This window comes from Apodemus sylvaticus, chromosome X, assembly GCF_947179515.1.
Source record: "Apodemus sylvaticus chromosome X, mApoSyl1.1, whole genome shotgun sequence".
NCBI classification, from domain to species: domain Eukaryota; kingdom Metazoa; phylum Chordata; class Mammalia; order Rodentia; family Muridae; genus Apodemus; species Apodemus sylvaticus.
Window position 1 is genome coordinate 46602651 of NC_067495.1, and position 13688 is coordinate 46616338.

Sequence of the window (13688 nt, forward strand, 5' to 3'; positions counted from 1 at the left end):
CCGACAACACACACACACACACATATACACACACACACATGCACACATGCACAAGCACATGCACACGCACACACAAACAAATAGATAAACAGATATGTAAATGAGTAAATAAATAAATAAATAAATAAATAAATAAATAAATAATTTTTACACAAATTGCCAAGGATAAAAAAGTAATCCAGGCTGACCTCAAATTCATGATCCTCCTGCCTTAGCATCCCCAGGACTAGGATTGTAGATGTGCACTATGAGCTTCAGCTTTCATGGGGTGACTTTGTTTTGTTCTTTTGAAATCAGATCTTACATTGCCCAGGCTGCCTTCACCATCCTGCTTCTTCCTCCCCAGGTCTGGGATTATAGGCTTACAGTACCTCACGTGGATCTTATAGCAGTGTTGAAATTTTGTGTATTATGATCACTATTCACCTGTAAGTATGATAAATAACTAGTATGATGGGTCACTAAAGCTTGCTCCTCCTAACTAACAGGGTATGCACTCACTAATAAGTGGATATTAACCTAGAGAACTGGAATACCCAAAACATAATCCACACATCAAATAAAGTACAAGAAGAAAGGAAGAGTGGCCCCTGGTTCTGGAAAGACTCAGTGAAACAGTATAGAGCAAAACTGGAACAGGGAAGTGGGAAGGGGTGGGTGGGAGGACAGGGGGAGAGAAGAGGGCTTGCGGGACTTTTGGGGAGTGGGGGGCTAGAAAAGGGGAAATCATTTGAAACGTAAATAAAAAATATATCCAATAAAAAAATAGGTTCTTATCACCTAGTTATGGGGACAACCAAGAGAAATTCCCTGTGTTGTGTAAGAGGACCAGTAGGACCTTTCTAATTCATTGGAAGGGATTCCATATCTAGCACTGAGGGTTTTTTTTTAATAACCCCATGCTTTTTTTTTGTGAACAGCACTATCTCTCCAGTTTAGTGTACTTCAATTGAAATTCCTCCAAAGCAAACAACCAAAACCAAAACCAAACCACAGATCTTTTGTTGTTGTTGCTGCTTCATTTTTCAAGACATGGTTTCACTGTGTAACCCTGGCTGCCCTGGAATACACTATGTAGACTAGGCTCAACTCGAAAACAGAAATCCGCCTTCCTCTGTTCCCTGAGTGCTAGATATTTTATTTAGTAAGGGGTTCCCATGAATCTTATTCATACATAAACAGTTTTGGTTATCTCATCTGCTCTCTTTTCTTTCTCTCATCTCCTTGCCCCATTTCCCGATTAAACTGTTTTCTAAAATATAACTGTCTCTACTTTAATATCACATAGCTGACATGCCTTAATACATATTTTGTGCTTAAATTATCTAGTGGGTCCTGTTTTCTGCACCTAAGAATTAGTATCTCCAAGAGATGTTGACGATAGTTAATTTCCTGATTTGTCCCAAACCCAACAGACAGTAGGTTAGATAGGCAGTGGAGGCAGTATTATCATGCTACCATCACTTCTGTTATGTCAGGCCTACCGGCTGCCTAAAAGAAAACTGGGTATTAACTAAAGTAGGTTACATGGCATGGGGTCTGCAACTGAGTGGTAATCATAGCACATTGTAGATGATAAAAATGTCCACACAATCTTTCTTTTCCTTTATGTCCTTTGATAGTGCACTCTTTAGCCAATTGCATGTTACTTTAGCCAGTTGCACTCCAGCTAACATATTGGAAACAATGGAATTTAAACAATTCTGTGCGGTTTGGTTTTTGTCTGTTTTTGGAACCTATCTTTCCATACAAGGAAAATTCCAGCCACCCGATCAAATAGCAAGGATTATCAGGGCTAGTAATTCACCTTTTCTTTGTCATCCATAAGACTTATGAATGAATAGCGAGGCCAGGGAGGCCCCAATTTGCTGGCCAAATGACAATGAACGAGGAAACTAAGCTCTAATCCTCTGAGCTTCACTTGAACAAGGGAATTTTCCTAGCAGCATCATGAATAGATCCTTTCATATCGATAGCTACTCTAGGATGATATGTTATTATGTAGCTAAAAGTCAGTGGACACAAACCAAGATTCCATGGGGCTAGAGTTCAGCTGGTAGGTTGCTTCTCTTGCATGTAAGAGGTATGACTTGATCTCCAGTATGGCACAAAACTAGGAATTGTGGGCTGCAGTGATGGCCTGGGAGTTAAGACTAATTGCTGCTTTTGCAGACCTGTGCTTGGTTCCTGCTACTCTTTAGCAGCAGATGCCAATAGAATAGGCAGAGAAGGGTTCATATCAACTAATAGGAACCTGCCTCTTCCTCTAGTGTCATGAAAATACATGCAAAGATAAACAAAAATAGAAGTGTATCTAAGTAAAATTCAGAATCATTGATTAAATTAAGACAGCTGAGTTTATCATGTTCATATAAATTTATTTTTTACATTAGTTTTTAAATGAAGGAACATATGCCACTTACAAAAAAAGATAGGGATAATAGTTCATTGTGGTTATCAGCCTAATTTGACCGAGAGATGCTAGTTTATGAAAACACACTTCTGGGCATATTTGAAAGAATTTCCAAAGGTGATCAAAGAAATTAACACCACCTTGATTGTGGTTAGCACAATTTTTAAGTTAAGTCCTGGGTGGGGTAAAACGAGAAAGAAGATGAAGCCAGATAGTACAGGTATACTTTCTTTATACTGGCAAGACACTAGTAGACAAATCATTCTGTGTTACTATATCTTCTCTGCCATGATTCTCTTACCTGACACAGACTCATCGTGGTGGGGCCAAGTGACCATGACCAAAAGTTTACAAACCTTTAAGCCTAAAGAAATCCTTCTTTTAAGTTTTGTTCCTAGGTATTTGATCACAGTTATAATAAGTGGCCACAATAAAAAAAGAGTTAGTGTAAATGATCATGGCATAGGCAAAATAATTTTGCATAATTTATTAACATCCAAGGTAATGATGATCATGAAAATGAACATAAATGTATCATCAAACAATAATTAAAAAGAGGATATTAAAGTGATCTACAGTACATAATTACGTGAATTATTTTCTTTTTCTATGTAAAAGGTCACTTGTGGATATTATGCAATAGCAATGGAAACCACTTAGGCTGTAACACTAAATGAAAAGTCATTGCATATTAATGTACTTCCTGCATGAGTTCTGGTATGTTTTACAAAAACAAGCCTGCGACTGGTTAGCATAAGCACGCACACACCACCAGACACACTCAAACAAAGAAATAAAATGTAATAAAAATTTAAAATCACCTACTTTTAGAAAGTAGGCTAGGAGAAAGGACATTTAGTCTGTGTCATGATATTTAGGTAATGGAACTAGACATGATTTTTGCCCTTATTTTTAACTATATTTAATAACAATGAACTGAATTTATAATAGTAATTTTGAGATTTATGCTATACTATAAATTTTTGTTATACTGTGTTATACATATGATTTTATGCTACACTACATTGTACTCAGTTATTCTTTGGCAGCTTTAGACATGTATATGGTGAATTTTAGTCATTTTGGTTCCCACTACTCTCTTCCATCTTCCCTCCTTCCCACAGAAGCCTCGTTCTTCTCAAGCAGCCCCCTTCCTACTTTCACATTCTTTGGGCTAGCTCCTACCTACACTCACGTATGTACTTTAAGATGTTTTATGGGTTTGAGATTCAGTAACCCCAACAATGCTAAGCTGCTTATCAGTAAATGTTTTAAAGACATAGGCTTGTGTAATGATTTCAGCGATTTTTGCTTATTATGGCTGCGTTCAATAAATTCATTTTGTATATTTAAAGTTAAGTAAAAAGTCTGGCTAAAGGAATCTACAGTATTATCATTCTTCTGTTTCTGAAACATAAATGAAGGTAATTACTTCCTGGGATGTAGGTGAAAAGGGAAAGACTTCAGGACAAAAGGAGATAATGTATGTTTCCCCACTGTTAAACATATGTAAACCAACAACAGGAGTAACTCTATCAAGAGGAGAGAAAAATCTGTCATGGAGGAACTGAAAGTCATATAAAAGACATTGAAAATGTCTGGAGTGGAGGCACACACCATAATCCAAGCACTCAGAAAGCAGGGGCAGGAGAATTGCCAAAAGTTCTAGGCCAGCCAGGGCTATATAGTGACACATTCTCGAAAACAAAACAAAGTAATAACCTCAAAACTACACTCCAGAATAGCAATGATCACGATTTGCATTTAACTGTCTCTTCGGCCCCATGTTTTGGAATTTTTTGATTTAACAGGATTCTTAAAACACAATGCGGGACTGTGGATATGAGCTTTAATACAAGAATTGTAAAATTTTAATTACTGGCTATGGAATTTAGAAACATTCAAGAGGGAAAATGGGTAACAGAAAAAGTCCATTCTTTTCCTTTTTCTTGATACCAAGGATGGAAGATTTGGAAAACCTACGGCTTTCAGGGAAAAATTCCTCAAAATTCAGCACAATGTACAGAAGTGTGTATGTGTGTGTGTGTGTGTGTGTGTGTGTGTGTGTGTGTTCCTGTGTACAAGAACAGGATAACTTATTCTCAAAATGAATCCTGTTCAATATGTGGTGCATATAGCCTTGTGGTTTGCAAACTGTTTTTAGTGAAAAGGAGTTCTAAATAGTTTATGTAAAAGTTTTTGGCATAAGGCATTTTAAAAAACAAACTGTTACTGCTGACAGACCTCATAAACTTCAGGACACCTTTGAACTTGCTGTGCGACTGAGGATGACTTTGGATTTCTTATCTTTGTATAGAGACCACCCAAGTGCCAACATTACAGGCATGCACTCTGATGCTCAGCTGTATGTGATTCTAGGGAATCAAACCCAGGGGTTTGTGCATTCTAGACAAAGAGTAAATACATCAACTGAGCAGCATCTCACCTTTGCCTTTTTTGTTTTTGTTTTTAAATAAGGCTTCACATCATTGCTCAGGCTGTTTTAAAATATACCATGTAGTCCAGGCTGGACTCAATCTAACAGCTATCATCCTACTTCAACCTCTTAAGTTCTAGGATTACAGGCATGAGCTGCCACTCCCAAGTAATAACTTGTTTTAATTGGTTCTGTTTATTTATTCTCATTTATTTGTTATGTGTGAATTCCATTTTCCAAGTTGATGCATAGACACATTGATTTAGGCAACCTTTTTTGTTATGAGCCTTGTATATTATTCCAAGGACTCTCCAGAGTTTTGTGAAATTTTAACAGAATACTTCTTTGTGATGTGTGACTCCCCATTTTGTGTACTGTCTTTTGTTAGAGGAGTGTTCAAACATGGCTCAGATGTTCTCTCTATGCTCCTCGACAAAAGCAGTCATCTAGATTTGTCTTTTCTATTTAAAGACTGAGGAATCCCTCTGCTAGAGGGACAAGTTAAAATGATTGCTGTCACTTTGTCACTCTCAATGATCCCAGCTTCTGGTGTGTGTTGGGAAGCTTCATGATTTATTTGTTTAGAAGCAAGGTCTTATGTAGGATGAAACATGATCTTCCATTCCTCATCCTACTGCCTCTATGCCCCCAGTACCGGGATTACAGGTAGCATGTGCTACCACACCAGGGCAGATCTTCACAATTCACTTTAGATTTCTGTAGTTTCTGACTACTGCAACACATTAGTCATCTTTGGTTGTTTGTTACTGTGTTACATTCTAGCCTCAAAATGAGGATTTTCTTAGGCTCTTCTCAGTCATTTATACGATGAGGTTCAAACCACCTGTTTTAAACAATTAGCCAGACAAGTGTCTATTCCTGATTGGTTTTGACCTGGTGCCAAGAATATAGTTACTCCTGCTGTTCCTGCTTCTGTGAAATAGAGCTTAAGCATGGTGATTCTCATGTGTATAGGGCTTTGTGATTCACACACAGATTTCCAATCTATGTGCTAACTTGATGCTACCTAAAACCCACAAGTGATGTATCATTAGCTCATCTTTTTCGTTGATACAGAATATCACAGAATATCATAGTGTATTCCTGGTTGTCCTGGAACTTACTAAGTAACCCAGTCTGGCCTCAGATCTGCACCAATTTTCCTGACCCAGTGTTCTCCTCATTTGAAATTGCATGCATGAGTTGACACTCCTGGCTTATTATCAGTTTTAGCTGATTTTTTTCCTTGATCAAGGCTATTGAAGTCATTATAGCTATAATGAGAGGACAGGAAAAGTGAGAGTAAAAGACTCAGATACATGCATACACAAGGAGGATGGGACAAAATGGGGAAGGAGAAGGACAAAAGAAAGAATGTATATGTGTGTGTATTTCAGCACCATCGGCTAATAAAAGTCCTATCCATGACAATACATTTGTTTCCTTGTGGTTCTTGTTGTCTCTTAAATTTGGTTATTATACAATTATTTCAGCTGAACAAACAAAAATCTCTCTTTTTATTAGGTCTAACAATTACAGGTATTATACATAAACAATTTTGGAGTAGAAAATATACCCATTCTTTAGTGTGATCATGATTTCATCAGCATGTGTTCAAATTTGTCAAACTGTATATCTTAAATACATGTAACGAATATAATGTCAGTTATACCCCAACAGAACTATTTGCAAAAAGAGTATAGAAGATCCTATGAAGCAAAATAAGAACAGCTTTATGTTATAAGCTCACATAACTATTGGAATTTTGAAAAAAATCCAGTTCATGTCTTCAGGTAAGACCAGATCAAAAACAACTCACAGGGGCTAGAGAGATAGCTCAGTGGTTAAGAGCACTGACTGCTTTTCCAGAGGTGCTGAGTTCAATTCCCAGCCCACAACTATCTGTAATGGAATCCAATGCCTTCTACTGGTGTGTCTTAAGAGAGTAACAGTATACTCACATACATAAAATAAATAAATAAATCTAAAAAGATATTACTATGTTATATAACTGAAATAATTTATATAAAAATAAAAGAAAACCACTCACAGAATTGTCAAGCCATTTCACAAGGAAAACTTTCAAGTAACCTATAGTATCTTTTAAACGTGAAGATATTCACACTTGATTTAACTTTGGTATGTGGTATCTGTCTAGAAAATCATCCATTTCATTTATATTTTCCACTTTTGGTGGCTTTAGGATTTATTAGTAGGGCCTGATGTTTTTTTTTTTTTTTTTTTTTTTTTAATTTCCTCAGTTTCTGTTGTTATGTCTCCCTGAGCCCTTTAGTTAGTTTGGCTAGAGGTTTACCTATCTTGTTGATTCTTTCAAAGAACTAGCTTTTGATTCTTTGTATAGTACTCTTTGTTTTTATTTGGTTGATTTCGACCCTGAGTTTGAATATTTTACTCCTCTTGGGTGAGTTTTTTTTTTCTAAAGCTCTCAGGTGTGCTGTTAAGTTGCTAGTGTAAGATCTCTCTATTTCTTTACCAGGGTACTTAGGGTACTTAGTACTATGAATTTTTCTCTTAGCATTACTTTCATTGCGTCCCATAAGTTTTGGTATGCTGTATCCTCATTTTCATTGAATTCCAGAAATCTTGAATGTCTGAAAAGCACTTTGTTCAAAGTCCTTAGTGATCAGAGAAATGCAAATCAAAACAACCCTGAGATTCCACCTTACACCAATCAGAATGGCTAAGATCAAAACTCGGGTGACAGGACATGTTGGAGAAGATGTGGAGAAAGAGGAACACTCCTCCATTGCTGGTGGGTACAATCTGGAGTTTCACACTTTGGAAATCAATCTGGAGTTTCCTCAGAAAATTGGAAATAGGTCTACCTGAAGACCCAGCAATACCACTCCTGGGCTTATACCTAAAAAATGCCCTACCATGCCACAGGGACCCATGCTCCACTATGTTCATAGCAGCCTTCTTTGTGATAGCCAGAAGCTGGAAACAACCCAGATGTCCCACGACAGAAGAATAGATACAGAAAATGTGGTTCATTTACACAATGAAATACTATCCAGCTATTAAGAATGAGCACATCCTGAGTTTTTCATGCAAATGGATGATACTAGAAAATATCATCCTGAGTGAGGTAACTCAGACCCAAAAGGACATGCATGGAGTGTACTCACTAATAAGTGTATATTGGCCAAAAAAAGTACAGAATATTCAGGATACAATCCACAGAACTCAAGAAGGCTAACAAGCTGGAGGGCCCAAGTGAGGATGTCTCAATCCCACTTGGGAGGGAGAAGAAAGCAATCACAGAGTAGGGAAGAAAAAGATACCTGGGTTGGAAAGGGGACAGATTGGGGGTGAAGGGAAAGTGATCCAGTATTGGGAGGTCGAGCAGAAGTGAAGACCTCAGGGCCAGCAGAAAGAATGGAAACAGGCAACTTTAGGATGTAGGAGGTGAGGGAATGTACCAGAGACCTGGGAGGTGAAAGACTCAACCAATGGACAGAAACAGTTGACCCCTGTTGTTGAATTAGGGAAAAGCTGGTAGAAGCTGAGGAGGAAGGCAACTCTGTAGGAGGACCAGCAATCTCAACTAACCTGGACCCCTGAGCTCTCTCAGACATTGGACCACCAACCAGGCAGCATTCATCAGCTGATATGAGGCCCCCAACACACATACAGCAGAGGACTGCTGTATCTGGACTCAGTCAGAGAAGATGCACCTAACCCTCAAGAGACTTGGGGTTCCAGGGAGTGAGGAGGTCTGGTGGGGTGAGGGTGAGGTGGGGTGTGGCATCCTCTTGGAGACAGGGGGAGCAGGGGAGAAAGTGGAGGAGGTGTGAGATGTGGAACAATTGGAGAATGGATCAGGAGGGTGATAAAGTCTGGATTGTAAAAGAAAAAAAAAGATTAAAGAAAAAAAAGAGGCCAAAAAACTCTCATTCAAAAAAAAAGAAGACATTCATACTAAATATAGCTACTGAAATCTGCTCTAATTTAGATTGATGACTCATCTGTAATAAGCAAGAGACAACAGTACTTGTTCTTTTTATATTGGGATTATTTTTAGTCTTTTATAGATGCTGGAATTGATGCTTTTGAGATATATGGCAGGAAACTAACTCACTTAATTCTAAAGCAGTATTTCTTTATGAATCTGGAAAATAATCCCAAAGATCCCCTTTGCATAGTATGAGAATAAAATGACTAAGTTTTATGAGGGTCTTCCTTCCACCTAATCATATTGTATACTACCCAGAGGCACGTAGGCGAAAAGACCTAAGGCAACAACAAAAAATTCATCAAAAGTCCCAGTCTCTCTTAGTTGCAGTAAGACTAGACACCTCCTCTTCTAATAACATTAGACAAAGCAACCCAGTAGGGGCAAAGTGTCCCAAAGGCAGGCAACAGAGTAAGAGACAGCCTCTACTCCCACTGTTAGGAGTCCTAGATTAAGACCAAGCTACACAACTGTAACATATATGTCCAGGGTCTAGGTCAGCCCCATGCTGGCTCCTTGACTTGTGATCAGGTTGGTTGATTCTGTGGGTTTTCTTCTGGTGTCCTTGACCCCTCTGGCTCTCTCCTACCCCTCTTTTATGTGATTCTCCATGCTCCACCTAAAGTTTGGCTGTGTGTCTTTGCATTTGTCTCTGTCAGTTTCTGGGTGAAGTCTCTCCGACAATTGGGCTAGATGGTAATCTGTGAGTGTAGAAGAATATCATTAGGAATCATTTCTTTTTTTAAAGTAAATTATTGATTTTACTTACATCCCAAATGGTCCCACTTCCTGGTCCCCCCTCCCAGAGTTCTTCACCCCCTCCCCCTCTCCTTTGTCTCGGAGAGAGTGCCTCCCTTGGTATTCCCTACCTGGAGCATCAATTTTCTACAGGATTAGATGCATCTTCCCCTACTGGGTCTAGACAAGGCATTCAGTCCTCTGCTATGTATGTGTCAGGAGCCTTGGACCAGCCTGTGTATGCTCTTTGGTTGGTGGTTTAGTCTCTGGGAGCTCCCCAGGGACACAGGTTAGTTGATACAATTGGTCTTACTTGCAATCGTTTCAATGACTTATTTTCCATTCCTTTTTGGCTTTATCATGAGCAGCTCAGCCTATGGTCCCCAGCTTTCTGGGCAGTGTCAGAGGTGGGTTCCTTCTCATGACTTGTGTCTCAAGCTGGAACAATCATTGCTTGGCCACTCCCACAATTTCTGTGCCATGGTTATCCTAGTATGTCTTGTAAGCAGGACAAATTGTGGGTCTAAGTTTTTGTGCCTGGGTTGGTGTCCCAGTCCCTCCACTGGAAATGTTGCCATGGTTACAAGATACTTATAGGAGATGGTTATAGGCAATGATCAGATGAACCCTATTTTGATTAAAGTCAGGAAAACAATCATCCTAATACATTTGATTAATATACGGATCATATTTAAATGTAAATATATAAGGCAAACAATGGAAGCAGACACTCAATATAAGCTGCAGACAGGAGTGAGAAGAATGAGGAGGCCGAGGGAAGCACTGAGAAAATTCAAAAGAAACAAAATCTTGTTTGTTGTTGTTTAACTCACCTCAAAATTGCTATGTAGTTGAAGATGACCTTGAACTTCTGAGTCTCCTGCTTCTACCTCCCAAGTGCTTAAATTACAGGAGTATACCACCATACTTGATTAAATGAAGCATTTTTATACTGAGTCATTGAGATGTTGATGTATGAAGATATGGAGGTATTGTTGTGAGCTTTTTTTCCTCCTTTATGAGAGTAAAAAATTTTATTATTATTATTATTAAAATTGTGGTTTTCTAAATTATGCAAGAATGGCCCAGTAACTTCTACCAACAGTTGTGAGGTTTCCATGACCCACACCTCTTTGACATTTGTCCCAGAACATATTTCCAAATGCTTGTGATCATAACAGCCAGGTTTATCATAGCCACAGTTCCCTTCATTGGTTTTAGTTTTCCATATTAGCTGCTTTTTCTTATTGTGGAACAAAATACCTGACAGAAGTAACTAGAGAAAGAAGGATTTATTTTAGCACACAGTTTCAGCGTAGGGAAAGCATGAGAATATTCTGAGCAGTGGGAGCAGCTCCCGCCCTCGGCAGCAAGCATGTGAGATCCTGACAAAAACTTCTTTTTGAAGAGGTTTTTGTTATTTGATATATATGAGTGTTTAGCCTGCATATATATCTGTGCATGGCATGTTTGCTTGGTACTCAAAGAGGCCAGAAGATGGTATCAAATCTCCTGGAACCAGAATTACAGATGGCTGTGAGCTACCACATTGGTCCTAGGAATCAAACCTGGTTCCTCCGGAAGAGCAGTAAGTGCTCTTAACCACTGTGTCATCCCTGTAGCCCAAGGAAGTCTTTTTAAAGGAAGCTGCTTACTATGTGCTTCAGGCTGACCTTCTATTAGCAATCACTTTCAGTTTCCTGAGTGCTGGGATTATACACATACACCATAACAGCTGATTATCATGAGCTCTTCTCATGAACTCTACAAGAGGATGGCCACTGTCCTAACCATACAGAAAGTACTAGTAGTCAGAGGCAAACACATTTTAACTGCAACGCTATAAGTAAAACACACATGCCAGCATTACAATGTTACAATGTTAGATGGAAGTACAATCAAACATGTCCAAATGATTTTAGATATGATTCATTGAAGTATATTGTTAGGAGTGAGAAAAGCACATTTGGGAGACTGCTTTAACTGCCAGAGGAAAATACATTATTTTTGATTTTCAAATAAAATTAAAATCATAGGAGTGAACATACATAATAGTGTGAAACTTTCAAGAAAAGCTGTTACTTAAGAAAGAGGTAGAGTCTGAGTTACCTCACTCAGGATGATATTTTCTTTTTTTTTCCAAAGACTTATTTGTTATTATATGTGAGTACACTGTAGCTATCATCAGACAACCCAGAAGAGGGCATCCGATCTCATTACGGATGGTTGTGAGGCACCATGTGGTTGCTGGGATTTGAACTCAGTACATTCAGAAGAGAAGTCAGTGCTCTTAACCGCTGAGCCATCTCTCCAGCCCAGATGATATTTTTTAGTACTTGCCTTTTCTAGTATTTGCCTTTAAAACTCAAGATGTCTCATTCTTAATAACTGAGTAGTGTTCCATTGTATAAATGAACCACATTTTCTGTATCCATTCTTCTGTCGTGGGACATCTGGGTTGTTTCCAGGTTCTGGCTATCACAAACAAGACTGCTATGAACATAGTGGAACACGGGCCCCTGTGGCATGATGGGGCATCTTTTGAGTATATTCCCAAGAGTGGTATTGCTGGGTCTTCAGATAGATCTATTTTCAATTTTCTGAGGAACCTCCAGATTGATTTTCAGAGTGGTTGTACCAGTTTGCAATCCCACCAGCATTGGAGGTGTGTTCCTCTTTCTCCACATCCTCTCCAGCATGTACTATCACCTGAGGTATTGATCTTAGCCATTCTGATTGATATAAGGTGGAATCCCAGGGTGGTTTTTATTTGCTTTTCTCTGATAACTAAGGACTTTGAACATTTCTTTAGGTGTTTCTCAGCCATTTGAGATTTCTCTTGTAAATTCGTGGTTTAGTTCTATACCCCATTTTTTTGTTTGTTTGGATTGTTTGGTTTTTGGTTGTTAGATTCATGTGTTCTTCATACATTTTGGATATTAGCCCTCTATTGGATGTGGTTACTGAAGACATTTTTCCCAATCTGGAGGTTGCAGATTTGTTTTATTGACTATGTCCTTTGCCTTACAGAAGCTTTCCAGTTTCATGAGGTCCCATTTATCAATTCTTGATCTCAGAGCCTGAGCCATTGGAATTAGAAAATTTCCCCCTGTGCCAATGAGTTCAAAGCTCTTTCCTGTTTTCTCTTCTATTAGATTCACTGTATCTGGTTTTATGTTGAGGTCCTTGATCCACTTGGACTTAAGCTTTGTACAAGGTGACAAATATGGGTCTATTTTCATTTCTCTACGTATCGACTGCCAGTTAGACCAGCACCATTTGCTGACGATGCTTTCTTTTTTTCCATTGTATATGTTTGGCATGGTATATACTCACTTATAAATGGATATTAGCCAAAAAAGTACAGCATACCCAAGATACAGTACACAGAGCTCAAAAAAATCAACAAGTTGAAGGGCCCAAGTGAAGATACCCCAGTCCCACTTGGGAGGGAGAAGAAAGCAACCACAAGAGGGGCGAGGGAGGAACTTGGGAGGGAAAATGGGTGGGGGGAGAGGTGAACATGATCTGTTATTGGGTGGGGGGAAAGGACTGAAGGCCTGAGGGTCAGCAGAAAGAATGGAAACAGGCAATCTTGGGAGATAGAAGGTTGGGAGGGGGCACTTCAGAATGTACCAGAGACCTTGGAGGTAAGAGACTCTTAGGACTCAGAGGGACCTTAGATGAAATGCCCTACAGGTGAGAGAGGGAACTTGTATAGTACACCTCAAGCAGAAAGACAGGGCATCAAGTGAGGGATGGGGTTGTTATTCCACAGTTAAAACTCTGACCCATAAATGTTCCTTTCTGAAAGAATTTCCAGAATTGATGGAAATGGAGAGGAGCCTGAGGGAAAGGAGGTCCAGCAACAGGCCCAAAGTAGGTTCCAGCTCAAGGGGAGGCCCAAAGGCCGGACACACTATTACTGAGGCTGTGGAGTGCTCACAAAAAGGAGCCTATCATGACTGCCCCCGAAAGACCCAACAAACAGCTGAAAGAGTCAGATGCAGGAATTTGCACCCAACCAATGGACAGAAGCTGCTGGCACTGGTGGTTGAATTAGGGGAAAGCTGGAAGAAGCTGAGTTGGAGGATGACCTTGTTAGGAGGACCAGCAATCTCAAT